The sequence below is a fragment of the Pseudophryne corroboree genome, chromosome 3 (genome assembly GCF_028390025.1).
Source record: "Pseudophryne corroboree isolate aPseCor3 chromosome 3, aPseCor3.hap2, whole genome shotgun sequence".
NCBI classification, from domain to species: domain Eukaryota; kingdom Metazoa; phylum Chordata; class Amphibia; order Anura; family Myobatrachidae; genus Pseudophryne; species Pseudophryne corroboree.
The window spans coordinates 3,719,428-3,744,470 of NC_086446.1; the positions used below are offsets into that span (position 1 = coordinate 3,719,428).

General features: G+C 45.5%; 1 long non-coding RNA gene across 1 annotated transcript; it reads right to left on the reverse strand.

Moving 5' to 3' along the window:
• Positions 1–355: 355 nt before the first annotated feature.
• On the reverse strand, positions 356–11,694 carry LOC135057462 (uncharacterized). Its single transcript, XR_010244141.1, has 3 exons — positions 11,640–11,694; positions 10,955–11,103; positions 356–545 (listed from the first exon to the last, which is right to left on the reverse strand). It is a non-coding gene; the product is annotated as an uncharacterized LOC135057462 (long non-coding RNA).
• Positions 11,695–25,043: the final 13,349 nt, after the last annotated feature.

Below are 25,043 nucleotides of genomic sequence, written 5' to 3' on the forward strand. Positions count from 1 at the left end.
ATAATGCCCCATTCCCAGCAGTCACCTCTCCAGTCATCACCCAGACACATCCGCTGGTGTTACTGTATAATGCCCCATTCCCAGCAGTCACCTCTCCAGTCATCACCCAGACACGTCCCCCAGTGTTACTGTATAATGTCCCATTCCCAGCAGTCACCTCCAGTCATCACCCAGACACATCCCCTGGTGTTACTGTATAATGTCCCATTCCCAGCAGTCACCTCTCCAGTCATCACCCAGACACATCTCCTGGTGTTACTGTATAATGTCCCATTCCCAGCAGTCACCTCTCCAGTCATCACCCAGACACGTCCCCTGATGTTACTGTATAATGTCCCATTCCCAGCAGTCACCTCTCCAGTCAGCAGCTGAATGATCTTGTTGGTGAGTTCCAGGATCTCCTGGTCATTGTCTCTCTCATGTATCAGTGAGTAAAATGGAGGCACCGGGATGGGGCTCTGGGTCCTGCTTAGTCCTCCTGACACAAGGGGGCGACTGCTGGTTGTCTCATACTCGCCAGATGTCTTCCTCACTACTGTGTATTCCTGTGTATTGGGGGAGAAAGCAAATATCACTGCACACACTGCCTGATCGCCCTCACTTCCCCAGTCATGTCCCTGTATAATTGCTATAGATATAAGTGCTGTCACTGAGACACTCCCAGATCCCCTCACCTCACCAGTCATGTCCCTGTTGTCACGGAAGTAGCAGCTGGAACTGATATTTCCGGACTGGATTCGGTTTGACAAACGGGCTCTCCTGGATGGAGGTGGACTAGCTGGATGAAGTTCCTTCGCATGTAGTGAAGCAATAATCAAGACTGAAGAAGCTCTTAGTAAAAGAATAAAAGAAGGTAGCACTTAGAACTCATGCTGGACTGTCCCCAGAATGGGGCGGGTGTTGAAACCGGTGTCCCGTGAACCGTGTCAGGATTGAGTTCACGCTGGCCAGCATGAATTTGCGGTCAGCTGGACAAGACTGAGGCAGAACGGAACATCTGCTTAACACGAGGAGCCTCAGCTTCCAAACTGGAGGTGTGGAGACACAGGATGCCTGTAGTGGAACTGCAGGATACAGGATAGCGACCAGGTTCTAAGCGCAGGAATCTGGGAGCATAGAGCACAAGCTTGCAGACTAGCTGTGGCACACGTTGCACAGGCATCTGAATACAAGATCTCTAAAAGGTAGATTCTCACCAGACTGAGTGGTCTACATAAGAGTAGACAAAAAAGTTTAAGATTACAACCAGGCGTCCCCAGGAGTGATCATCCACAGCCAGGCGAGAGATCCACATACGTCCTGCTACCTTCACCGACGCGTTTCGATAACAAAGGTTATCTTCCTCAAGGTGTGAGATCTTGTGTTGTTCACTAATCCAAGAGGTATTGCAGATGACCATAACGCCTCGGGAATCCACTATTTCCTTAAGCTCGAACTCTATTCCTCTATCAGTAAGGACTCTAGATCGAGGAAGCTTCTTTTGAAATAGATTCTGAATTAAAGGCTTCAGAAGAGAACTATTGAATGAGTTAGGAATTCATAAATACGAAGTGAGCTTGAGTTTAAAGGCCACTGGATTGATGACTTTTTGAACAGGAAACGGTCCAATGAAACGAGAGGCGAATTTCACTGACGGAACTCGGAGCCTTAAATTCCGAGTAGACAGCCACACTAGATCTCCAATTTTAAGACTGGGCACTGCTCGTCTCTTTTTGTCAGCGTGAAGACTTGAGAAGAGCCGTATGTACTTGCTTCCAAATTTTTGAAAATTGATGAACAGAAGAATCAACTGCTGGGAGGTCTCGAGTGGGTAGGCTAAGAAATTCTGGAACTTGTGGGTGCAGGTCATAGACAATGGAAAACGGAGTGGTTTTGGAGGAGTGATTAGAATTATTATCAGCAAATTCTGGCCATGGGAGTAGCTCCATCCAGTCATCTTGAGAAGATAAGTATAAGCGAAGGAAAGTTTCCAGGTCCTGATTAACTCTTTCTGTCTGAACATTAGTTTGTGGGTGATATGCAGTTTGATTTGAAATACAGAACAAAGAGACTTCCAAAATGTGGCTACAAAACTGGACACCTCGATCCGATATCATTTCTGTAGGCAATCCATTTAACTTGAAGACAGTAGAAATAAAGAGTCACACTAATTCTGGAGTGGAGGGTAATCCTTTGAGGGGAATGAAGTGAGCCATTTTAAAAAAAAAATTAAAAGCAGTCAATGATCACCCAAATTGTAGTGAAATCTTTGGTGTTAGGTAAGTCCGTAATAAAATCCATTGACAAATGGGTCCATGGTCGGAGAGGAACGTGGAGTGGACCCATGGTGCTTGACAGGATATTCTATGCGAAGAACACTTGATAAAGGAAGAAATAAAGTCAGAGATATCAGATCTCATGGAAGGCCGCCAGTAGGATCGCTGCACAATCTCTGGGATCTTGTGGATTCCAGCATGGCCAGAAAACTGGGAAGCATGAGACCAGATAAGAAGGTTTTTTTTTTTTACGAAGATCAGGTGGACCAGGTCTTCCCAATAGGAGGTTGAACTGTGGTTGTGGTAAAAACTGTTGGGCTTAGCACTAGACTAGGGAGGTGGACTTGCAAACTCTCCTCAGGGCAGAGGGACCAGGATAATACATCCACTTTTTTATTCTGGGAACCGGGGGTATATTTACGAAGATTCGTATTTGTGTCGATTTGGTGGGAGTTTAATCTCGAATTGTATCGGTCGTGTTGTTTTTTTCAACTTTTTGAAAAAAAAGTGCGTGTAATTTACTAAGCTACCGAGCTGTCTTCTTTTGTATTTTCCGATGTCCATGCGATTCGTATTGTCGGGCAGTTTTTTACGGGAGTGATTAGTAAAACACTGCCGGACTTAACACAATGAATCCCGGCCGGATCAGTGAGATCCGTGCAGGGCTTCATTGTGTGCATTACATGAAGTGTGGAAAGTGGTAAAAATAGAAACAAAGTTTGCGTGGGTCCCGCCTCCTAAGCATAACCAGCCTCGGGCTCTGCGTCCGGTCCTGGTTCAAAAAATACAGGGGAGAAAACACGTAGGGGTCCCCCGTATTTTTTAAACCAGCACTGGGCTCCACTAGCCAGAGAGATAATGCCACTGCCGGGGGACACTTTTATACTGGTCCCTGCGGCCGTGGCATTACCCCCCCCAACTAGTCACCCCTGGCCACCCCAATTAACTTTGCGGTTAACCGCAGACCTCAAATTTCCCATCATTGGTTGTAATGGAGCTGCGCTAAGCTACATTGTAACCAGTGCGCTCCTTCTTATTGACAGTGCAGGAGCACACAGCCAATCAAGAGAGTGCCATGACGTGGCGCTCCCTGATTGGCTGGCGGGACCTTCACTGACAGAAGTCACAGGGGGTCCCGTCGGTTGGGGAAAGGGGTTCCATGTGTAGACATGGAACCCCTTTAGTAGCGTGGACCGGGTTTTTAATTTTTATTTTATTTTAAACAAGTACGTGGATTACAAAGTCAATGAAGAGGACAGAACGACGCCGGATTATTTGTAAGTATAATTTCTATTTACAGGTACCCTGTGGATTCTATGTGGACAAAGGGACCGAGGTGCTCCGTGTCAACGCATGTATGTCAATTAAACTTGTACTATCACGGTGTGTGTTGTGTATTTTTGGGGGTATTTTTATTGTAGTAGAACTACAGGTACCTGCGGGCCCGTTATTTTCCTGCATGCTGGTACTTGTGGTTCTCCAAGTACCAGCTTGCGGAGGAGGCTTGCTGGGACTTGTAGTTTTTCTACAAAAAACATATTCTTTAAATTTACACAATGGCTATCAGCCTCACATCCACCACCCACAGATGGGGGGGGGGGGGGCAGCTTCGGGCTTCACCCCTGGCCCTTGAGTTGCTGGAGGGGGAGACCTCTTGATTTAAGGGGCTCCCACTCCTCCAGGGAACCCCGGCCAGGGGTGACTAGTTGGGGGTTAATGCCACAGCCACAGGGACCTACATCAAAGTGTCCCCCAGCTGTGGAATTCTCTCTCTGGCTAGTGGAGCCCGATGCTGGTTTAAAAAATACAGGGGACACCTACGAGCTTTCCCCCCCCCCATATTTTTTGGACCAGGACCGGACACAGAGCCCGGTACTGGTTGTTTAAATATGAGGGGACCCCAGTTATTTTTTCCCCTGTATTTTTTCAACCAGGACCGGCTCAAAGAGCCCGAGGCTGGTAATGCTTAGGAGGGGGGAGCACACACAATTTTTTTTCCGATTTTTAACCCATTCACACCCCTTCCTACTGATAAGCATGCATGGATCTCACTGATCCGTTCAGGCCTATTTGAAAACTGCTTTTTTGTTTTCTCCTACCAATTCTAACATTTCCCGTCAGTGTTTGGCTATTGCCGGCAGTAATTGTGAATATGAATTATTAGTAAATTACCGAGTTGTATAAAATAACAAAGGCAAGTAGATGTCAGAAAATAGTGCGCAATAAACCCAATAGAGCTGCTAAAAAATGTACACAAATGTGCATCCAATTACACATAGAAATAGGACAAATGGTGAAAAAAACGGTACATCAATAATAGCGCTAGGTTGGAAATCATGTAATAACACCACTGTGCACAAAGGTGAGCATAAGAATGCTAGTTCACCATGGACTGAAGTGGGTGTCCTTTCAGAATCCTTTTGTATATATATACAGAGTTCTCCTCCTCCTGTGGGCTCGTCAATAAACGATTGTGTAGGATCCTGAGTCTGAAAAACAAGTGACACCTCTCCCCTTCTGTGTGAGGGATTCTTTAGAGGGACACTTTAAATATAGGAAATCATAGTGCAGTATGTCTTAAAAACAAAGCATTTATTTTGTACAAATCGCACTTACAGGAACATAGAATAAAAACAGCATGTAATGGTATATCACCAAACCGCAGTCCTTGATCAGGAAGAACTTGAGTGTCAGATGGTACAGAGCGTGGAAAACTGGACTCCGGATGTCCACAGCCACATCACCCAGGTAATTCCGTCAAGGCAGCAGGTACACGTTTACAGATCAAACAAGCCTGGCTTATTTGATCTGTAAACGTGTACCTGCTGCCTTGACGGAATTACCTGGGTGATGTGGCTGTGGACATCCGGAGTCCAGTTTTCCACGCTCTGTACCATCTGACACTCAAGTTCTTCCTGATCAAGGACTGCGGTTTGGTGATATACCATTACATGCTGTTTTTATTCTATGTTCCTGTAAGTGCGATTTGTACAAAATAAATGCTTTGTTTTTAAGACATACTGCACTATGATTTCCTATATTTAAAGTGTCCCTCTAAAGAATCCCTCACACAGAAGGGGAGAGGTGTCACTTGTTTTTCAGACTCAGGATCCTACACAATCGTTAATTGACGAGCCCACAGGAGGAGGAGAACTCTGTATATATATACAAAAGGATTCTGAAAGGACACCGACTTCAGTCCATGGTGAACTAGCATTCTTATGCTCACCTTTGTGCACAGTGGTGTTATTACATGATTTCCAACCTAGCGCTATTATTGATGTACCGTTTTTTTCACGAGTTGTATAAAATAACAGGGGTGTTTGACCGATGGTGTATTCATTCGTATTTGTGAACTCTGCCGTTAAAACAAATACGAATGCCCTCATCACTGCCGAGATATGTGTTTAGTAAATTCCACAGATGACTCTTTGAAAGAAAACCCCCAAATAGAACAAAATCGGGAGCTTAGTAAATATTCCCCTGGGACGGTATGTTAGTGTGAAATCGAAACATGAAAAGAAAAATGACCCAACAAGCCAACCAGGGGTTGAGACAATGGAGGTTCTTCAGGAAGATTACATTTTGTGGTCAGTATAAATTGTCACAGGGTGTTGAGATCCTTCCAGAAGATTGTGCCATTCCTCTAAAGCAAGTTTCACGGCCAAGAGTTCTTGTTCGCCAATTGCATAGGTTTTTTTTTCAGCTGGCAAAAATTTCCTTGAGAAGAACCCACAGGGATCTAATGAATTATCTGCAGCCCTCTGTGAGAGGACCACCCCTACAGCCTCTGAAGAAGCATCCACTTCCAGCAGAAATGGTTTGCTGGTATCCGGGTGCTGGAGCACTGGGGCTGAAGTGAAGGCCTCTTTGAGAAGTTGAAAGGTGGATACCGCTTCAGGTGACCATCGTGACGGATTGGCTCCTTTTCGGGTGAGAGCAACTATGGGATCTACTATAGTTGAGAAACCATTGATGAATTTATGGTAGTAGTTAGCGAATCCAGGAAACCGTTGCACGGCTTGTAATGTGGTAGGTTGGGTCCAGTTAAGGATAGCAAGAACTTTCTCTGGATCCATTACGAGACCGGAGGCGGAGATTATATGACCAAGGAATGGAACGGTGGTTACCTCAAATACACACTTCTCCATTTTGCATTTAAGTTGATTTTATCGCAGTCTCTGAAGAACCTTGCAAACTTGTTGGCGATGTGACTCTATATCTGATGAAAAGATCAGGATGTCATCCAGGTAGACCACTACAAACTTGTAAAGCATGTCGCAAAATATTTGTCACAACTGAGGGTTTTGGCTGACAGGAGGAAGCCTCAGTTGTAGGGGCTGAAAGGAACTTAAACCGGGGAGGTTTAATAGGACCCCTGGACATGTAAGTGTTAAAGGAAACCCGAAGGTGTGACCATGACAACCAGGTAAAAGTAAAATAAAAGTTTATTAACAGACTCCGTGTAATAACAGACAGCAAATAATGGCAATGGCAAATAATATAGTTCCTGGAACACTTTTACCATGGAAGGTATCACAGAGCACTAGTAGGTTAAAGAACAGCTGTTAAAGTCCTTTGATGAAATAACCTTACCAGGCCTGGCTGTAGTAGTGAAGATAGCCGAGGAACATGCCAGTAGATGTAATGAATAAAGTTGGTAACTTGAATAAGCTGTTGTATTTGATGGATAGAACCAGCCAGGTGGTAAGACACGGAGTGAGTGCTGGATGGAACCAGCCAGGTGATGAAACACGGAGTGGATACTGTAAGATGCTAGGGAGCGTGGAAACAGAGGAGTTGAAGTAAGGTTACCGGTGGTAGTGGATACTGCTGGTAAGTAGGGATCCGCTGGAACAACACCGGCACTTTAAAGGAGCTGGAATCTGCTGGAAGCTGACTGCTGGAAGCAGATGAGTTAATAGCTGGAAACTGGGAGCTGGATCAGCCACGGAGGACTGCAGAGTCAGGCTGCACCGCAGGATGGTAGGCAGGTGCGGGTCTTTTAGTGGATGCTGGAGACAGGAGCTGGAACCTGGAGAAACAGCCACAGGAGAGAGAGACTGGAACAAGGTATGACAAACAAAGCACTGACCATTTCCTGGCCCAGGCACAGGATACTTATACCTGCAGCAAAGCAGGCATTGGCTGGGCAATTATGCAGATTTCCAGAGGCAGTGGATTGGAGGAACTGAGACATGTGTTTGGATCCAACATGGCTGCACCCATGTTAGAACTTGGAAGGAAAGCTGGTTTGGAAACCATGTGGAAACATAAAAGTAATGGCGGCGCCGGCAGCAGAGGACAGGAGACGCCAGTTTGACAAGTGTATGCTGAGACTCGTGGATGACAGCGGAGGCCGCGGCAGACATGAAGCATCACTCTGACAACCTGCAGCTATAACACAGGAGCGGCGGCAGAGGCCGCAGAGGATGGGAGATGCCATGCAGGATTTAAACATGGCGGCGCTGTTACAGCGTCTCACCATGACAGGAGGGATATGCAGCATGTAGAGACAAATGGGATCCGGCCTTGGAACGCTGAGCCAGCCTCAGGAGACATCTGAAAGGCAACTAATGGCGTCCAGATACCCGGATCGTGACAATATTTAATTGATAAAATGTTGAAAGACGGCGGGAGCATTACTATGGCCAAACGGCAAAAATAAACACTCATAGTGCCCATATATGGTGATAAATGTAGTCTTCCATTCATCACAAGCGCGGATCCGGATTAAGATGTAAGCTCACCTCAGGTCTAGTTTAGTAAAGACTGAGGATCCTTTGACTCTATCAAAAAGTTCTGTGATCAAAGGCAGTGGATAGCGGTTCTCAACTGTGATCTCATTCAGACCCCTATATTCTATGCAAGATCTTAAGCCCCATCCTTTTTCTTCACAAAGGGAAACACGGCTCCATCCGGTGAAGTGGAAGGGGGAATGAATCCTTTACTAAGGTTCTCCTGCATATATTCAGACATGGATTTGGTTTCTGGAAAGTACAAAGGGTAGGTGCATCCTCGCGGTGGTAGCAACTCGATTGCGTAGTCCCAATGCCTATGGGGCGTCAAGAAGTCAGCACTTTGTTTACTGAAAACGTCTCTATAAAGCAGAGCACTGAATAGGTAATGGGTTTGAGAGATCATAACTGGTATTCCGAAGGGGACGGCCTGCGAGCACACAAGATGAAAGACAGGATTGGTCCCGAGAAAGTTTGCATGTTTGTCCAGTCGAATTTGGAATAATGTCTCAGAAGCCAGGAAAGGCCTAAAACTGTTCCATGGGAAGCCTTGGTGATTACTAGAAGTTCTATTTGTTCCACGTGAAGTGCCCCTTCCCGAATTTGTAGAGGCAGGGTCCGACAGGAGACTGTTCCATGGGTAATACGATTATTATCCACAGCTAGGAGAATAATGTAGTGTGCCAACGGCTGAGTGGGTATTTGGTGTTTCTAAACGATATCGGACTAAATTAAATTCCCTCCGGCTAGGGAATCTAGAGGAGTGGGGACAGAAATTATTTCATGTGATAACTCCAACAGACAAGGATCTCGGAGTCAGAGTTTTTGGAGAATGAGAAAGGACTCCTAACCTGGCTTTTCCTCGACCAGTTAGGAACTGAAGTTTCCTGGTCTCTGTGAGCAGGAGGCTACGAGGTGCCCAGACTCCCCAATGTACATACACAAGTGTTTGCGACGTCTCAGCCACTCCTCTGGTGTTAAACGAGCACAGTTGATTTGCATGGGTTCTTCAATGGCTTCCGTGAATGATGGGATGGGAGGTGGACTAACCCGAGACTTGAAACGTTTGACCCGGTTTTTATCAATCTCACGTTCACGAAATCTCAGGTCTACTTTATTACATAAAGAGATCAATTCTTCCAATGTGGTAGGAAGATCACGGGTCACCAAGTTATCTTTTAGGCGCTCAGACAGCCCATTCCAGAAGGCGGAGTTGAGGGCCTCTTTGTTCTAAGGGAGCTCTGAGGCGAGTGTCTGAAACTGGATGACATATTGTCCCATGGTTCGATTTCCTTGGCGGAGACGCTGAAGAGAGTCTGCCGAGTTCAAAGATTTTCCTAAATGTAGCAATAAATCGTGTATGGTCATTCAGAATAGGATCCTCGCTCTTCTATAAGATTAAAACTCATTCCAATGCTGGCCCAGTTAGCAGGGAGACGATGTAGGTCACTTTAGTTTTTGACGAAGGAAAATTAGCTGGCTGCAGCGTGAAATGAACATCGCATTGATTCAAGAAGCTGCGACACAACTTAAGATTCCCATCTAACTTGTTGGGGGTTGGCAGCCATAAGTGAGATGGTGAATAAACTACTGGAGAGGGGACGACTTGGCTGACAGACGTTTCTGTGCGAACCGAGGAATGAACTCTATCCAACGAGGACTGAAACTGTGTTACTTGTCACTGAGTGGCTTCTAGTCTCTCCAGATGGGAGGCAAAAGTTTGCAGGAGGTCTGTACTCAGGACCTTAGCTCCAGACGGATCCATTTGGCCACTGCAAACTGTCACGCAAGTACTATCTGGAACTGATATTTCCGGACTGGATTCTGTTTGAGAAACGGGCTTTCCTGGATGGAGGTGAACTGGCTGAACGAAGTTTCTTCGCATGTAGTGAAGCAATAATCAATACTGAAGAAGCTCATAGTAGAAGAATAAAAGAAGGTTGCACTTAGAACTCGTGATGGACTGTCCCCGGACTGGAGCAGGTGTTGAAACCGGTGTCCCGTGATTCATGTCGGGACTGGGTTCACTCTGGTCGGTACAAATTAGAGGGCAGTTGGACAATGGTTGAGGCAGGACGGAACAGCTGCTGAACACGAGGAGACTCAGCTTCCAAACTGGAGGTGCCGAGACACACGGATAGAATGCCTGAAGTGAAAATGCCAGATACAGAATAGGAACCAGCTTCAAAGAGCAGGACTCAAGACTCATGGATACACAGAGCGCTAGTTAGCAGACTAGCTGTGGCAGGCGTTGCACTGCCATCTGAATGCACCAAGCTGGACCCAGAAATACCCTGCTATCCCATGGGATTGGTCACACAGGTGCTGCCTAGATACTGTCCACTGATTGGCCTGTATTAATACTATACATATAAGTGCTGTCACTTTGACAATCCCAGACCCCCTCACCTCCCTAGTTATGTCCCAGTATTACTATTATATATAGGCGATGTTACTGTGAAGCTCCCAGATCTTCTCACCTCCCCCAGTCATGTCCTTGTATAATTACTATAAAGGATGTCACTGTGACAATTCCAGATCCCCTCACCTCCCCAGTCATGTCCCTGTATTATTACTATAGATCAGGCATTCCCAACCACGGTCCTCAAGGCACACTAACAGTGCAGGTTAAAGTGATATCCAGGCTGCAGCACAGATGACTTAATTAGTAGCTCAGTGATTTTGATTTAACCATCTGTGCTGCAGCCTGGATATCACTAAAACCTGCACTGTTGGTGTGCCTTGAGGACCGTGGTTGGGAATGCCTGCTCTAGATATAAGTGATGTAACTGTGACGCTCCCAGATCCCCTCACATCCCCAGTCATGTCCCTGTATTATAACTATAGATATGTGATGTCACTGTGACGGTCCCAGATCCCCTCACCTCCCCAGTCATGTCCCTTGATATTATAACTATAGCTATAAGTGATGTCACTGTGATATTCCCAGATCCCCCTCACCTCCCCAGTCAGCAGGTAGATGATCTCCAGGGAGAGATTTATTATCCTCTCCATCTTCTGAATCTTCTCCGTGTCCATCTTCAATGATCAGTGAGAATACAGAACGTGTAACATATAATAAACACTCTGGTTCCTCACGGTTTGGGATCCTAGAAATAAATTCAATCTAATATACATCACAGAGAAGACATGTAACATAGTCAGATATGTAACACTGAGCGACTAATAAGTCTCTTTGTCCCCAGCCATAGGGCCCTGGTCAGTGATTCCCATAAGTTCATGAACCAGCCGACATCACAGGCTCCTCCCCCTGAATAATAACAACAACAGGACATCACAGGCTGCTCCTCCTGAATAATAATAACAACAACAACAACAACAACACACCACTGGCTGCTCCTCCTGTATAAAAATAATAACAGGACACCAGAGGCTGAACCTCCTGTAGAATAATAATAACAACAGGACACCACAGGCTGCTCCTCCTGAATAATAATAATAACACTAATAATACTACTACAGGCTGCTTCCCCTGTATAGTAATAATAATAATAACAGGACACCACAGGCTGCTTTCCCTGTATATTAATAATAACAGGACACCACAGGCTGCTCCCCCTGTATAATAATAACGTGACACCACGGGCTGCTCCTCCTGTATAATAATAATATATAGCACCATTACCTGATGTCTCCTCTCTGCTCCTTCCTACCAAGAGTCCCGGATGATGTTATGGACCACAGGGGGCGGGGATTAGGCCGGGTGGAAGGTGATACGCCGAAGTGGAGTGGAACGCACAGGATGAATGCGTGGTGGACCGCACGAACCGGAAGTGAGCGGAAACGCGGAAGTAGGGTGGAACGCACAGAGCGGAAGTGGCGTGTCCCGGGCTCCGGAGGTGTACCGCTGCAGAGGGCTCCGGCCTGGGGTTCCCAGCTGTGTGTGTGGGGGATGATTAGTGATATAGGTGGCGGTATATGAGTGCAGGACCCCCCTCCCCCGCGGTGACTGCTCTGCATGGTAACCCCTTAGTGACCAGACTTCCTGTTACCATGGTAGTGAGTGTCCCCATGATGCTGCCCTTGTACAGCACTAGGTGGGTGTCAGTGACTGAGGACCCCTGACACTCATGCAGCTGCTGTTACATCATGCCATGGCGCTGTGACGTGTAGGTGCACACGGTATTAGCCTGTGGCGTGTATGTGCTATTAGTGGCCACATACACATATTATGGTAATATAGCAGTAGCTCTCCCTATCAGAGACCGGTTACTACACTGTCACTGAACGCTACTGAGAGTGCCGCCGCCGCAGTGATGTCACTGAGCTGGGAGTGGCCATGGGGATCCCCTAATAGCCGCCTCTGGCTCTGCACAGACCCAGTGATAATGGTGCCAGGGCTAGTAATCTCACAGGGTCTCTCCTGCAGCCCCAAACACCCCTCAGCCCCACTGTGTAATATAGCGGAGACGTCAGCCATATTGTGCCTCTCATGTGACGCCGCTCAGCGCACCCCCCCCCCCCCCCCCCCCCCCCCATGTGACTGCACATCATAATGGAATGTTTTACAAAAGTTCATAACCTTAAAAAAATTAAAAAAAACTAATCTTCCCCAGGATCCTGACCTGGAACAAGTATATCAGTCATTTCCTATACAGGAGGTGAGGATAATGGTGACATACACAGTCAGCAGTCTAACTCACCTGCCCAATCCCTCTTGGACTGTCTCCACTCGCTCCACTCTGCAGCCCATAGGTCAATTCCTGAATACATTCTATTCATATATATTGTGACAGGAATCACATAGACCATTCATAGCGATACAGGTTCACCTTAGTACAGGTCCAGGGGTCCTAATTTCCCCGCCCCCTCCTTGATGCTAGTCACCATCAGAAGCATTGTTCCCTTGTGCCTGGAACCCTTTTAACACACTTTTACAGGTGCCTGTAATCAACTGCTTATCAACCACAAGTAACAGTAACACCTGACCTGAATTCTTATTATCCATAATGATGTTATTCTAAATCCATGTCAGATCCGTGCTGTCTTTTCCAGACTCCTCTCCCCTCCGCTTCAACTACCCTAGTGAAGCTAAGAGTTTTCCAGCTGAGCTCTCCATCTTGCCTACATCTATTTATGCCACCCATATGGGAAGACACCGTCAACTAGCTTTCACAGGTTCCCTTCTTAGCCGCAGGGTTGCTAGGAGGGTCAGGACCAATAAACTATCTAGACGGGGCATCTGTATTGAAGTCCTGTTTCCCCGGACGATAATGCACCTCAGATTTGACCGGCTATAAGGCCAGAAACCAGCGAGTCGCAAGAGCATTGCCTACTTGTTGTGTGCATCCACTATAAGGGTGCATGGTGGGTGATTAGCCGGAATTCTCATCCCAACAAATAGTATCTCAGTGACTCCACTGCCCATTTAATCGCCAAGCTCTCCTGCTCCTCAGCTGAGTACTTGTGTTCTCTGGGCAGCAATTTTTGGATGAGGTAGAGGATGGGTTTCTCTTCCTCTTCTACCTCTTGGGAAAGCACTGGCCCCTAACCTGTCCAAGAGGCATCAGTCTGCAACACAAACTGCTTTCTGAAATCAGGGGCTTGCAATACAGGCTCTATGCATAAAGGTTGCCTTGAGTCCTGCCAAGCAGACTCTGCAGGCCTAGAGGTTCATTCAGACCTGCTAAAGTGGCAAACCGTATATGCAGCAGCCGTATTGCGGCAGACTTACACATTGCGGCCGTATTGTGAATGACAGCGGTCGACAGCAACACAGCATTGGGGGGACGGGTTAAAAGGGGGCGGGCCGATACCTTTTTCAGGGCAGCTGCGTAAAGTCACATGCACCCGCTGTGATAACAAAAAATGGCGCCTGACAGCGCACCTTTGTTCCTATGCATCTGAAATCTAATTGCGAACGCGTTGGGAGGTACCCAGCATGTGAGATGAACGCAGATATGTCTGTATATGCAGCGATTTGCGTTCATCTCTGAATAACCCTCCTAGACCATACTATCTTGTCTGGGGACTGTTTCCTAAGACATTCAGTTAAGGGTGCCGCCCTAGTGGCAAAATCACATATGAACCTACAATAATAGCCCACCAGACCAAGGAATGTCCTACGTTGCGACTGGCTTAGGCCATGTGAGGACTGCTTCCACCTTGCTGGGTTGAAACTTAACTTGCCCTCGGCCTACAATATACCCCAGATACTTTGCCTTCACCATTCCGATAGCACATTTCTCCAGGTTAGCTGTGAACCTGTGTGCCCATAGACTGTAACACTTCCTCCACCTTTGGACGGTGTGATTCCCAGTCAGAGATAAAATGGACAATGCCATCTAAATACGCTGCTACGTATTCCCTGTGCGGCCGGAGCAATTTCCTCATAGCTCTCTCGAAAGTTGCTGGGGCACCATGCAAACCAAAGGGCAGCACTTTATACTGGAACAAACCCTTTGGGGCAGAGAATTCCATCTTTGCTTTGCCAGCTTCCATCAAAGGATTTTGCCAGAACTCCTTCGTTAAATCTAGTGTGGTGAGATACTGGCTTGTTGCTAAATGTTCTACCAGTTCATCAACCCAGGGCATAGGAAATCACACTGAGAAAGTTTAACTTTCTGAAGTCATTACAGAATCTCAAAGCTCCTGAAAGCTTGGGCACTAAAACAATGGGATTATTCCATTCACTGTTTGACTCCTCTATGACCCCAATGTGCAGCTTCTCTTCCACTTCTCATGTTACTGCTGCCCGTTAGGCCTCAGGTATACGATATGACCTTTCTTTTCTCACCACCCCGGGTGGAGTAATAATATCATACTGTATGATATGGGTTTTTTCTAGGAGCACGGAGAACACATCCTGGTACCGTGGTACTATGTTTACCACTTCTCATTTCTAGCTAGGACTCATGGTGACTTCAATTGGCATCTTATATTCTGGGGTTTTCTTGGCCACTAAAGAGAGCTGACTGGCACTTTCTTTCCAAGGCTTCAACAAATTCACATGGTAGACTTGTACCTCTTTCCTTCTACCCTCCTGCCGTACCTTATATTTCACAGGTCCCATCACCTCTATGATCTCATAAGGACCTCGCCATTGGGCATACAGTTTACTTTCAGTAGTAGGCATGAGTACCAGTACCTTGTTGCCTGGATTAATGGTCCAGTTGAGAGTGGTAATGTCAAAACTGCATTTTTGAAGATGCTGAGCCCTTCCCATATGTTCATTCAGAAGTGGCATACAATTGGGACGCAAACAGAGCAATGTTAGGCTCTTGGGACGATTGCTGCTCCCACCCTTTTAATAGATCTAGTATACCTCTGGGTTGTCTACCATATTGGAATTTGAAGGGGCTAAACCCCCGTAGAGGATTGGGGTACCTCTCGAACTGCAAACATCACATGAGGTAAGAGTAGGTCCCAATCTCACTTCTCCTGTGACACCTCCCTGTTATCATCTGCTTAAGTGTTTGGTTAAAGCATTCGACCAAGCCCTCTGCGGGTGGTAAACCAAAGTGGTGATTCTAGCCACCTTTAACAGACGACACAGGTCTTTCATGAACTTGGACACAAAAAGGGTACCTTGGTCCATCAGGACCTCTTGGTATTCCCAGACAGGTATACAGCATCAACTCCCAGGCAATAGTGCTAGATTTCATGCTATGGAGTGTTATGGCCTCCTGGTACCTGGTGGCATAATCCACCATCAATATATACTGATGCCACTGGCCCTAACAGATCCATACCAATTCACTCAAAAGGCATGGAAATGATAGGCAGGGGAACCAAAGGCCACCCTAAATTCTTTCTGGGGTGCGGTCTTTTGGCACATTGGGCATTCCTGGCAAATTGCCTGGCCAGAAGAACCATATATGGATATGCTGGAGAGTTTTCTCCTCCCCTAAATGGCCACCCCATAAATTCATGTGAGCCGCCCTCGTGTTTCCAAATAATTTACAAATCTCTATGCACTAACAGCAATAAAAGTTCTGTTTCTATTAAAACATTTTTTTTTTTATTGAAACGGTAATCAGCCGTATTTAAGGGTTGGGTATGGTATACCGGCAGTTAGTCTACCAGCAGTCAGAATACAGTCAGCGGCATCGTGACTGCCTATAATACTGACAGGGGCGCTCAACCAAACTAACCCTGAATCTCCCTCTAACCCTCCTCCCCCCACAGACTAACTCTCCCTCTCCCCCAAGCTTAACTCTCCCCTCCGGCAGCCTAACTGTAACTGTCCTCCCACAGCCTAACACTCCCCTTTTGTAATCCAACCCTAAACTCCCCTCCCTGCAGCCTAACCCTCCCCCATCATCTTACCCTCCTGCAGCCTATCTCTCCCACTGCAGCCTAACCCTTCTCCCACAGCCTAACCCTCAATTCCTGCAGCCTAACCTTCCCTCCAAGCCTAACCCTCCTGCAGCCTAACCCTTCCCGCACTTGTATCTCCAACTGTCTCTCTGCTATCTCTTCTTGGATGTCCCAGCACTTTCTTAAACTTAACGTCTAAGACCGAGCTGATCATCTTCCCTCCCTCCGCATAACCTGATCTCCTACAAACTCATTATCTATTGCTGGTACTACTATCTCCTCTAGCCCCCAAGTGCGCTGTCTTGGAGTAATCCTTGACTCCCCTCTCTCCTTCAAACCACACATTCAGCACCTCTCACAAACCTGTAATTTTTTATCTCAAAAACATTTCCAGGATCAGACCCTTTCTCACCCAGGATGCTACTAAGACCATTAACCAATCACTGCTCATTTCCAGACTGGACTACTGAAATCTCCTAACTGGCATCACTGACAAATACCTCTCTCCACTCCAATCTATCCTCAGTGCTGCAGTCCGGCTCATCTTCCTCACCAAACATACTATGTCCACCTCCCCTCCTACAAGCCTACAAGCACTTCACTGGCTCCCTTCACCCTTCACAATCCATTCCAGGCTTCTCACGTTCACTTACAAAGCCCTTACCCACTCCTCTCCCATTTACATCTCTGACCTTATATCTCTTTATACTCCCACCCCTCCTCTTCGCTCTGCTAATGCACATTGCCTCGAGGATGTCTGTCCACTTTATAGTACACAGAAACTCCAATTCCCAGAATGCCCGGAACCCATAATTTCCGGCAGACGTGAATGTTTTTATTATAATTTTGCCTATTCAGTGTCTCCACAGGATTGTAATAGATGTTTATAAGAATGTGAATGAGTAACACTGTGATCTGTTTGCTGTGAAAATGGCAAAGAGGATAAATACCACATAATAATAACCAATTCTAAGTAACTAAATTATGACATCACTTCCTGTTGAATTTCTATTGGGCACATGCCCTTTAAATATCAAGCAACTGCCACACTCCATTATGTCTTGATGAAGGCCCAGGCCAGGGCTGAAACATGTTGACAACAGGAGTGTGAGTAGTTATTTACCTATTGGATATTTCAAACAAAAACTTTTCTGATGATTTGGAACTCTTAACCCGTTTGCCGATTTTTGCTGATATTTTTCTATTTGTTTATTTTATGGATGGATCCATTTTAAGTGTGCATGTTTGTGATTTTTATTAAATTTGTGTATCCCCCTGCTTCCACTTGAGGAAAGTGAGTTTCTTTGGGGAGCCAACATTACCACTTTATGAACACAGTCTGGGAAACAGAACTGAAAGATACCTTTATGGGAGTATCATCACACCGAGCACTGTGAGTTGGGGAACGCTTGGGTGGACCCATATTTCACTCCTTTCCATACTAGAGATACCTTGATGTGTTTAACACCCACCTTGCGAGTGTGAGTTCTTGGGTACGCTTCATTTATATATATTACTAGACTAAAACATCATGCCGGGCGTAGTTCAAGTGGGCGAGGCCAAGCATTTGCCAAAGAAACCTTGATGGGCTTATAGCTTCTTCATCAAAGTGTGAGTGGGGTATGCTCCTAAGCCACCTCTTTATCATATAAAAAATACACTAAGAACTGTGGATACATAAAAGGAATCTACAACACATTGGTCTTTATTTTTATTCCCTTACATGTTACTATACTCTGGAGAAATTCCATCAGAACATTCGCTTTGAGGACTCCATCACAGGAACCTTCATTAAGGGACGTTATGGTGATTTTCATATGTCTATAATTTTGTGTTAAAGCGCTGTGGTTATAAACACAGATCTCTGATTTTGTGGTAGCAGTAATGATATGGCCACACAGTAATCACTACACCGCCATAAAGTAATCACCACACCACCATACAGTGATCACACCGCCACACAGTAATCACACTGCCATACAGTAATCACCGCACCGTCATACAGTAATCACACAGTAATCACACTGCCATACCGTAATCACACCGCCATAAAGTAATCACCACACCACCATACAGTAATCACCACACCATCATACAGTGATCACACCGCCACACAGTAATCACACTGCCATACAGTAATCACCGCACCGCCATACAGTAACCACACAGTAATCACCACACCGTCATACAGTAATCACTACACCGCCATATAGTATTCACACTGCCACACAGTAATCACACCGCCATAAAGTAATCACCACACCATCATACAGTAATCACACCACCATACAGTAATCACCACACCGTCATACAGTGATCACACCGCCACACAGTAATCACACTGCCATACAGTAATCACCGCACCGCCATACAGTAACCACACAGTAATCACTACACCATCATACAGTAATCACACCACCATAATAACCACACCGCCACAGTAATCACACCTCCATAAAGTAATCACATTGACATAAAGTAATCACACCGCCACAATAATCACCACACCGTCATACAGTAATCACCGCACCGCCATACAGTAACCACACAGTAATCACCACACCGTCATACAGTAATCACACCACCATAAAGTAATCACCACACCGCCACAGTAATCACACCTCCATAAAGTAATCACACTGACATACAGTAATCACCACACCGTCATAAAGTAATCACACCACCATAAAGTAACCACACCGCCACAATAATCACCACACCGTAATACAGTAATCACACTGCCATACAGTAACAACCACACAGTAATCGCCACACAGTAATCACACCGCCATACAGTAATCACCACACCGTCATACAGTAATCACACCACCATAAAGTAACCACCACACCGCCATACAGCAGTAATGACATGGCCACACAGTAATGACTACACCGCCACACAGTAATCACACCGTCATACAGTATTCAACAACACCATACAGTAATCACCACACCGTCATACAGTGATCACACCGCCACACAGTAATCACCGCACCGCCACACAGTAATGACCACACCGTCATACAGTAATCACACCACTGATAAAGCTAAATATTTATCTTATTTAAAACCCTTTAAGAGGTCTATGAACACTGTACGCTATTGACGTATGGAGTACCGTAAGGGTACGCACGTTGCGTAACAATCGCTTAGCCGTAGTCGAGACGCTCAAGCGTCACGTTCGCTCACGGCCAAGAGATCACAGGCAGGCGCGCTATTGGCTGCCGACTAACGTAATGATTCGCTATAGCGTAGCGGACGCTCGGGACCACGAGGAGATCACCAGCGGCGCAGACGCTTACAATGTTAAACCTTTATAACTAAACCATGAACAACGTAATATGCAGTAAAACCTTAGTGTAGTGATAGAGTGTAGATGCAACCTTGTTTAACCTTATTAGCTTAAAAGCTGTTAGAGCGTCACCGACGCTCTGAGAATACTTAACACTATAAGAAATACACAAATACCGTGCTTAGGGTCTAACGCCTTATATGAATGTTATACTTGCAAAAAGATTAATACAGTACAAGTCACACACTACAATATAACATAGACTACCTAACCAGATAACTACACAGGAAATACAATTACATTTAAGGGAAAATAAGAGAGAAAGAGGAGAAGCGAGAGAGAGAAATGGCTCACAATAACAATAAAGACAATATGATTGCGGAGAAAACTTACGCACAAGGGGAACGATCGCATGCGCCTCGATATCCAGCTCCCGATTATCAGCAATGAGAACCGTTGAAGAGAGTGAGCTGGATATGGTCGGCTTGTCTATTTATGCCCCACACACAATACAATTCAATGGTCCCTACAATCTCATTGTTCATTGGACACAGGAATTCGTCTTCGCATTATAACAAAAGGTCATAGGTTGATTCATACAGGTGGGCTGTGTCTATTCCCAACTGCTCAGGTGGGTGGGAAACTAGGTTTCCCGCTGCATGGCTAAGTAAGTGCAAATAATAGTAAATGGACATAAACTTCTTATGTCCATAACTATTCGCACGAGCGATTAATCCGCTCCAAACCAACACCGGAATATTGCTAATTAAATACTCTTCCGATGGATACTAAACACCACTGTATGACCCGTGTTGGACCCTTCGTATCAAACAAAGAGGGATCCCTTTGTCCAGGAACATGCTACATTAACTAAACTTTCAAGATCTATCAAAGGGACCATGATCTACAAAATACATTATATAGTTAAAATATGTAACGATTGAGTCGCACGCTACGAACACATAAACTCTACCGTAAATGCGCACACCTTGCGCCTGCACGTGACAGCGGGTATACGCACGCACGGGAGAGCGTACGCATGCGCAGCGCGGACATGTATGAGGTGCAAAATATGGCAGTGTGCATAGTGATATTTTTCTGACTTTGACAGTCCACCCTTTGGCAGTCAACAATAACTGCCACCTTCTAAAACATTTCAAAAAGAGAAAAATATATGTCAAGTGTAAATACATTTCCATGGTTGGGTAAGGGAGGAGAGAGGAAGGTGTGAAAAAGGGTATGACCTAGTGAGATAGCAGAAGCATGTGTGTATGAATCCATGTTTGGGGGGTCATGTATCATCGTGCCGTACATCAAGCTTCGAGGTATTGCGAAGTATACATTTGAATTCCTTCTTATCCCGTATTAAGGGTCTGTGGATGGGCTGTCAAACTCTACCGAGCTCTTTTCGGCTGTGGTTGCAACAAAATGGGGGAGCACATTTTAGTTGATGATACATGAATGGGGGAATATGTGATTGCTGATATCTGTGCCTGTATTCCCTATCGACTATGTGTGTCATTACCTGAGGGTTGTAGAAATGAAGATAAAGAACACTTATGGTAAATGCAGTGGTATTCTATGTCAGGTTAATGAACATTTGTTGGTTGAAGTCTTGTTCGGTGTCTGTTGACTGCAGTCTTCTTTGTGCTTTTGCCCATAAGGTGCGAGCAAAAAGCTTTGTCAATGTCCATAGACTTACAAAAGTGTTGGGCTAGCGTAATTTTAAAATTTCTAGGGAAACTGGGGGTCTATGGCATAGTTCATCAAATATCTGTGTATAAGGTTGTCAAAACTTCTTCTTTAATCCATCAGTTGTCTGTATACCGGATCATCAAATTCCTCGTCCAAGTGGGTCTTTTTACCTTGGAGAAAAAACGGAAAAACAGGTGAAAGAAACGGACCGTATAATCGCATTTTCATCACATCATTGTTTCTACCGTTGGGTCATAAATCAAATCCATTGGAATTACAGTTTCCTCACTCCTCAGACTCATTACCCTGGTACGACGTTTGCACTTCATTAAAGCCTGACCGCATCTAAATATCAAACCAATCGATATGACAACACCTAAGGTACATAGAAGAAACTTCCCAACATCCATTATGACTCCTTGAGCCCATTCTCCTAAACCAGAGAACCAATTTCGCGGGTTCAAACATGACACCCAACCAGTCAGCTCATTACCTACAGCAGCAAGAGTGAGATTGTGTCTCCTGCGAAATTCCCACTTTAATTGGAGAATATCATCCATCTTTTGGTCTATGACCTCGACCGGATCCTCGGTGCTATTTGTAATATATGTGCAACATTTCACGCCGTACTGCGTTGCCAGTGTGACACAATATCCACCTGTCACTGCTGTGAGATAATTAAGAACCATTCTATGCTGGACCAGTTCTGTTTTATAAGCTTGAAGTTCTCTTCCAGTATACCTAAACGTGTCATCATACATTTCTGTGATATTGTCTAACAAATTTGCAAGCGCAGATATGTATCTATAGTTCATCACTCCTCTAGCGGTGCGAGTGAAATCTAACGCAAGCAGGACCTGAATCCCGGTGGATTCATGGATCAGATCAGAGGCCGGATGCTCTGTCCTTTCTGTCAGTTGCCTTTTAACTATGTGCTCGTAGTGGGTGTGAGTATAAGGAGCTTGGGCACCACGGTGTATATCTTTCATTTTAGCATGTGATACAGTCATTACTTCAGGCAGTACTTTTCCAATATAATACAATCCTTCAGAGTTTGGGGCAAGCCACTTATACGCCTTCCTCCCGCATATGAAATATGCATCATCGGGGAGAACATATGGGACGGAGTAGGACATAACCATATTACACATCTTCCATGTGAAATCTCCTAACCCTAATGCTCCCATCTGTTTAGTACACGTATCAGTTTGTATGATATGTGCGCAGTATCCTGGTGATACCTCTCCAACTCTCGTAATCCTACTTCCTAGGGTATACCTATATCGGAAAGATTTTTCTCTACTGGCTATGTGGCGTATACGCTCTGTATCTGTCTGCATTCTATCTGCTCTATATGAAAAGGTCATGGTTTGGTTACTCCATGACACTTCCCAATTTCCCGGCTTTCGGGGATTGGTAATGTTAAAACATATTAGGGATCTATCCACATGATATTGGTGGAGCTTCAAACTAGGAGGACTGGAGATATTAAACCTCCTGTCCACCGGTCTCCCACCCTTTAGCTCAAGTACCTCCCCTACCGTTAAAGGAAATGGTACTAGCCCTGATTTGCTATGACCTTGAGGTACTTGAGAGCATACCCAACAATCTGTTTGATTTAACACACTACCCACTAAGGAGTGATAGTCACTCAATGGATGCCGGTCCATATGGATATTAAAACTGGATTGGCATTTCTTAATGCACCCATCCTCAACTACATTGTCACAGAGCCTACAGATACAGTTTTCTTCAGCTAACAATCCTTCACAATTCCTTCTATTGTCAATGCTATCGGAACGTTTTCTGATACTCGCCTTTACTTGTTGGTTAAGTTGTTCTTGGAAAACTACGCCTCCATCTTTGTCATCAGAACCCATCCCAGAACCTCTCTCGACCTCCATGGTACTCTCGCCAGAACAGACTGCTCTGGTCAACATCATAGTCAACAGGAAAATCCGGATCACAGTCTCTTGGGGCAAGTCCATCTTATAGGAGGAAACGGAGAAAAATGAGAAGGGGGAAAAAAAATAATTGAGGGAGATGGGATGGGAAGTTGGAGAAAAACAATAAAAGGGAACAGGGAATCGACAACTGCTTTTGGTCTTGTGATTTTCAATGCTCAGGTGCCGCCTCAGTCCTCTTGGAACAGACACTCCAGTGATACAACTTCTACTGTCTGTTCCTTATCACGGGACCTCTCTGGATCAGCGACCTTCTTACAGTGGGACGAATGAACCCAAGTCTCTCTCTCGGCAACCTTCAATGCTGTAGTGCTAGTCAATAAGACTTGGTATGGTCCTTCCCATCTGTCAATAAGGCAACCTGAGCGTAGAAAATTCTGTATCATTACATAATCCCCAGGTTCAATGTCATGACAATTACTATCTGGTAAATCAGGAATCACTAACTTCAAATTATCATTTTGATTCCTTAGCTGTTTACTCATGTTAATCAAGTATTTTACAGTCACTTCATTGTTACACTTCAAATCATCCTGAGGGTTAATCATAACATACGGTTGTCGACCAAACAAGATTTCAAAGGAAGACAGATTAAGAGGGGACCTGGGAGTGGTTCTGATGCTGTACAGTACAATGGGTAAAGCTTCTGGCCATGTCAATCCTGTCTCTGCCATAACTTTGCTCAGTTTATTTTTAATAGTGCTGTTCACTCTTTCCACCTTCGCACTCGCCTGTGGACGGTATGGAGTGTGCAGCTTGCTATCAATTCCCATCAACTTACACATTCCTTGAAAGACATCATCTGTAAAATGGGTACCCCTATCACTTTCGATTATTCTAGGGATACCGTATCTACATACAAATTCCTGCACAATTTTCTTAGCAGTAAACATAGCGGTATTTGTGGCCGCAGGAAATGCTTCGACCCAATTTGAGAATACATCTATACAAACAAGTACATAATTCAAATTTCGACAAGGGGGTAATTGAATAAAGTCAATCTGTATTACCTGAAAAGGGCCGCCTGCAGGTGGGATATGAGATGGTTCTGTTGGTATTGCCTTTCCGATATTCTTTCTCAAACAGGTAAGGCATGACATTGCTCTCTTACTCGCATGAGATGAAAATCCTGGGGCGCACCAATATGCTCTTACCAACTTGCACATTCCCTCCTTGCCCAGATGAGTCAGCCCGTGAGCTGCCTCAGCCAAACATGGAAGGTATGCTCTGGGGGCCACTGGTTTACCATGTCCATCCGTCCAGAGTCCTGAGGACTCCTGGCCATATCCCTTTGCCTTCCAGACTGCCTTTTCCTGTGTGGAACACAAATTTTGCATTTCACACAGCTTCTGTGTGTTGATGGTATTAAATACCATCAGTTGTGTGGTGTCTGTCTGTCTGGGGGTACCAGCTGCTAACTTAGCAGCTTCGTCTGCTCGGCTGTTACCAAGTGATACTGGGTCTTGGCTATATGTGTGTGCTTTACACTTGATAACAGCCACTCTGTCGGGTTCCTGTATAGCTGTTAGAAGCCTTTTGATGTGAGCTGAATGCGCTACCGGTGTACCAGCTGCCGTCATGAAATTTCTGAGGCGCCATAGGGCTCCGAAATCATGGACTACCCCGAATGCGTATCTAGAGTCGGTGTAGATATTGGCTGATTTGCCCTTAGCCAATTCACATGCTCTGGTTAGGGCGACCAGTTCAGCAACCTGGGCTGAGTGAGGTGGGCCTAGCGGTTCTGCTTCTATGGTGCCTTGGTCATCTACGACTGCGTATCCAGTACACAAGTCTCCCGAGTCTGACTGTCTGTGACAAC